General features: G+C 63.3%; 1 long non-coding RNA gene across 1 annotated transcript; it reads right to left on the bottom strand.

The window, feature by feature from the left end:
- Positions 1-585: 585 nt before the first annotated feature.
- LOC113409270 lies at positions 586-1505 on the bottom strand. The gene is made up of 3 exons (XR_003370495.1): positions 1483-1505; positions 1119-1198; positions 586-690 (listed from the first exon to the last, which is right to left on the bottom strand). It is a non-coding gene; the product is annotated as an uncharacterized LOC113409270 (long non-coding RNA).
- Between the last annotated feature and the right edge of the window lie 3668 nt (positions 1506-5173).

Consider the following 5173-nt stretch of genomic DNA (forward strand, 5'->3'; position numbering starts at 1 on the left):
CTCTAGGAACGAGGCTGTGGCTCTTCTCTGAGGACCATCTTCTGGATCTCCCAGGAGGGGTTCAGACTCTCACTCCCCAAGCCAGCCGGGGGCCCTGTGGTTAGTGCTCAACACAACCAGGCAGGGCTCTGGCTTGAAGTCCCAGCTCCTTCCTCTGTCCTTCAAGGAGGAAAGGCCTGACCCTGCATTGCACTGACTGCCCTGACCAAGGATGGCCACTGGGGGCCCAGCTAGGAGGACAGACTGGAAAATGGATCTAAGAGTTAAGGTAAAATTGCCCCCACCCCCTCATCGGGCTCACCTCCAAGATGTAGTGGAGCTTGTCAGTGTCTGGGGTCTTTGCCAGCAGGTTCCCCAGCATGGCATCCAGAAGGCCTGGTATGACCCTATGCAGATCCTGCAAAGCAAGGGAGAGCCATGGGTCAGAGTTAGGGAAACTGGGGCTACACCTGCCACAGGATGGGAAGAGGGGTCTCTGGGAAGCACTGGTGAGACCCCCAAACACATATCCTGGCCTCTCTCATTCACATCCCACTGCAGGCAATTAGCAAGGATTCGGGCAGGATAACAGCTGGCTGATCTACCTGGACTTGATTGGTGTCCGTCTGCGTGCCCAGGGTGAAGACTGCGTGCAGGGTGGCTTGGAGGAGGTGGGTCTCCAGCTCCGGCTCCAGGGCAGGTGTCATGGTGCTGGCAAGAGAGAGGAGCCGGTATTAGACTGTGCAGTGCGGGGGTGGGACTGGCACCAACACGGACGTGAAACTGCAGGGAAATAGGCAGAGGCTGGCGAGAATGGAAACCGAGGCACTGAGCCAGGGAATGATAAGGCCAAGGTTTCCCAGACCGACAGTGGCAGGGCAGGAATGGCGCCTGTTCCCTGGACCCTGCTGCCCCTCCTGTATCTGATCCTGGGAGTCAGCCTCTCCCCAAAGCCATTGCAATGTGACTGGAGTGAAAAGAACAGAGCAGCCAGGAGAGGGAGTGACCCTTCCTGCCACCTCTGCCAGAGGAGCCCCCCTGGCTTGGGAGGTGACCTGGGAGTGGGAGGGGCAGTGACTCCCAGCCACGGGCGTGAGCAGCACCGGGGTTAGGGGAACCGGGCGGGAGGGTCTCGGTACCTGAGGTTGGCCACAGCAATGAGGGAGTTGGCCAGGATGGCGCCGGGTGGAGAGTTAGGAGGAAGCTCCTCAATGAGCTCCTGTGAGACGCAAAGGAGACAAAGGAGCATGTGAGATTCAGGCCTCACTGACACTCCCCAAGGAGGAGATTACACAGCCAGCAGGATCCCCCCAGCTGCCTCCCGCTCCTCCGATTCCTGCCCACTAGTTCTCCCGTCTCCTCTCCCCAATCTTCAGCCCCAGCAATCCCTGCCCTCAGCTGCCCTCCAGCACCAGCCATCCCTCAACCATCGGCCCAGGGAGACCCCTGCCCCTCCCATATCTCTGTCCACCCTCCAGCTCCCGGGCGCCGTGTCTCACTCACCACAATCCTCTCCGCCACAGCCGCCTTCGAGCAGTGTGGCTCCAATGTGTAGTCCCCTCTCTCCTGGGCAGCAAGGCACGCGGGGTAGATGGCGTGCAGGAACTCGAGCTGCTGCGCCTCGTCCTGCGCCCACCAGGAGTGGGGTTAGGGGAGAGAGAGCCAGTTAGCCAGGGACCTCCCTGCCCCAGCCACACCAGCTGCAGGACTTAGGCCTGAATGGGGGATAGTGGGGACCTGCCTATTGTTCAAATCACCCACGACTCCTCCACAATCAGGGTCAGGAACTGGGACAGTGCCTGTGGGGGGAGGAGACAAACACCCCCATCTTGGGGGTCCCAGATCATGAAGGAGAAAGGTTCCCATTAGGGCCAAGACCTTCTGCAGGGGGTCAGGATGCTGGGAAGGAGCAGGACAATCTCAGTTCCAGCACAGCTGGGGAACGTTTGTACCTTTTCTCGGGCATGGAGCTGCTCTCGGATGTTCATGAGAGCAGCCTCCTCTGTTATCAAGTCTACCCCTTCTTCTTTCTCCTCATCGTCCTCGGAGTCCCTGGCGGACGCTGCACCAGGGAGAGAAGGGGACAAGGTGACTCCTGCTGCCACTCGGGGGAAGGACAGGGGCATGGTGGGACAATGTGTCCCCTTCCCACCTCCGGGACATAGGGCAGATTGAGCCCCACACTCCCCCCTCTCAGTGATGGCATCAGCCCCCAAGTCCTTCAGGAGCCCATAGCAAAGAGACCCTCCCCACTGTCCTGGACTCCCTTGGAGGTGCCTCCCCCCACCCCCGCCCAATGGAGCACCAAGGACCAAAGTGGCAGCATCTAGTGTCCGTGGGGTTCACATGGCTCAGGCCAGACACCTGGGCTGGAGACCAGCCCCCATAGCACTGCTCGAGGGCCTGGGCCCTGGCTGTTCACAGCCCCCTCCTCACCCCTCCCTGAACCCAGCCTGGCTCCTCACCTGGAAGAAAGCAGAAGCGTCCGTCGGCCAGGCTGCTGTCCGAGTCGCAGGCGCTGCTGCTGTCGGATGGGGAGCGGCCCGAGCTGCTGGGGCTGGCAGAGGGATCCTCCACCTCCTGCCCTGGGGAGGCTGGAAGGTCCTCACTGTCCGAGCAGGGCGATGCCCCCTGCTGGAAGTTGGGGCTGGGCTCCTGGGGCCGTTGCTGCCCACACAACAACAAGCCCCAGAGCCACCCTGCCCGGTTCCGCCCCTGGCCTGGGTCCTGCCTGCCCAGCCGCAGCCTGGCCCAGCTCCATTTTGGCCTGGGAGGTGATGCTCCCACCTCGGCGCCTGCGCCGGGAGTGGGTTTCCTCCGCCAGAAGGCTGGGCGCTTCCACCTCCTGGCGCGGCCGGGAGCTTCTTCCCCGCCAGCGGGGACGGAGGGGCCGCTTCGCTCCTGGGGAAGATGGTGGCTGCTTCCCTCAGGCTCTGGGGCCACCTGCAGAGCCTTCTTCCTGAACATCCTCAGGAGCCTGGCCATCCTGGAACCCAGCGGGGAGCAGGCGTGAGTCTGGGGTCAAGGCAGCCTCTCACTAACCAGCCTGTTTGCTCCCTCCCCATCCCTGCCCCAGCCAGATCAGCTCCTCCTCCCCCCACAGGGGTACAGGGAGGGCAAGCTACACACACTGGCAGTTCATTGCATGATCTGCTCCCCCTCCACGCTCCCCCTCGTCATCCCTGGGGCTGCAAGAACTGGGGAGTCTCGTCCTTTTCGAACACTGGGGTCAGTCACAAAGAAACTGGTCACTTTGGACAAGCAGCTCCCTCCTGAGACCCCAGACCACACTCACCACCCCCCACCTCCCGCCCAGGCTAGAGAAGGAACAGAACCCAGGCAGGGCCGGCTTTAGGCCGATTCGCCCGATTCCCCAGAATCGGGCCCCGCGCATAAGAGGGCCCCGCGCACTCACCCCGGCGGCAGTTGTCTTCAGGGGCCCCACTCCCCTGGCCAGAGCGCCGGCCGGAGCGCGGCAGCCCCGAGGCCCCGCTCTCCCGGCTGGAGCTCCGGCCGGACCACGGCAGCTCCGCGACCCCGGCTGGAGCTCCAGCCAGAGCGTGGCTGCCCTACAGCCCTGTGACCCAGGCTGGAGCTCCGGCCAGCCCCGCGGCCCCGCTCTCCTGGCTGGAGCTTCGGCGGAGCGTGGCAGCCCCGCAACCCAGGCCGGAGCGCGGCAGCCCTGTGACCCCGTGACCCTGGCTGGAGCTCCGGCGGAGTGCGGCCAGCCCTGCAGTCCCGCTCTCCTGGCTGGAGGTCCGGCCGGACCACGGCAGCTCCGCGACCCCGGCTGGAGCTCCGGCCAGAGCATGGCTGCCCCATGGCCCTGCGACCCTGGCTGCAGCTCCGGCCAGCCCCGCGGCCCCGCAGCCCCAGCCGGACGGCAGCAGCCCTACAGCTCCACGATCCCGGCCAGACCGTCGGCCGGACCGCGGCAAGCCCCGTGGCCCTGCATTCCTGGCCAGAGCGCCATCCGGAGCGCGGCAGCCCCGCGGGGCCACCTCCCCCAGCCGGCAATCCGATGTGCCGCCCCAGGAATCGAGCCCCGCACTTGCTAAAGCCGGCCCTGAACCCAGGAGTCCGGACTTCTCCTGGGAAACCATTCCCCACTTCAAAGTCCCTAGGCATAGCAAGGCCAGGGCCCCCTCGGTTCCCATTGATTTCCATGCTCAGCAGCTCACTGGGTCTGGCCCAGCTCACAGACTCTCAGCCTGGGGAACAGTCTCCCACAAGGGAAGGGCTGGGAGCCCCATTGCTGGGACCTTGCCAAACACACTGGAGACAGCTCTGGAGAAGCCCCTTCCTGGTCTGAGAGCGAGGGGTTCCTGGGGGCTGTTTGCAAATCCAATCTCCTTTGGGAGAGATTCTCTCCCCCTCTTTCTGCCTCTCCCCAGACAGACAGGGGACGCCCCCAAGGAACCCTAATGCCACTCACTTGCTCTGGTGATGGAGCGATGGATGGAGGATGTTCAGGGTCGTCCCTCGCCCTTCTCCTCACTCTCCAAGCCCAAGGCAGGCTGGAGAGGGTGGTGGTGAGCTGAGGAGTTACCCTGCCCAGGAAGCAGGCAGGGTGATGGCACGGGGCGATCGGCTGGCTGTGAAAACAAGAGTCTGTCTTATTGTCAAGGGATGGAGAAACTCGGCCAGCAGCAGGGGGTGCAGAACACTGCCCTAGTGCGGGGGTGACAGCGCATCCGGGATCCCAACATCCCAGCACTTTACACACCTTCCTGGAGCCTCCCGACCCCCCTGGGCTGTCGGGACTGCGACCCCAACCCCACTGATGAGAAACAGGCCTGGGAGGGGAAGCTACTGGCTCAGGGTCACACCAAGTGTCAGAAGTATGGATGGGACCCAGCAGGCCTTCTTTCCAGGCCCCTTCGCTAACCACTACTGCACACTCCCTCCCACAGCTGGCAATTACAACCAGGCCCCCATGTCCACTCCCCCTGCTTTTGAGAGGGAGTGTGCTCCGCTGGAGTGACTGGACCAGGGGACTGGGAGTCAGGACTCCTGAGTACCATTGCTGGGTTTCCTGTTGGTTCCAATGCTGGGTGTTTTCCTTTCCCTGTGGGACTTTGGGTAAGTTGCTCCCCCCTCTCTGGCTCTGTCCCCAGCAGTCAAACGGGGATTTCATACTTTCCCACTATTGGAAAGTGCTGGGAGAAGCCCCCAGCAAAAGCTGCTCTGACAG

This window comes from Terrapene carolina, unplaced genomic scaffold, assembly GCF_002925995.2.
Source record: "Terrapene carolina triunguis isolate 2854851 unplaced genomic scaffold, T_m_triunguis-2.0 Scaffold31740, whole genome shotgun sequence".
Taxonomy (NCBI): domain Eukaryota; kingdom Metazoa; phylum Chordata; order Testudines; family Emydidae; genus Terrapene; species Terrapene triunguis.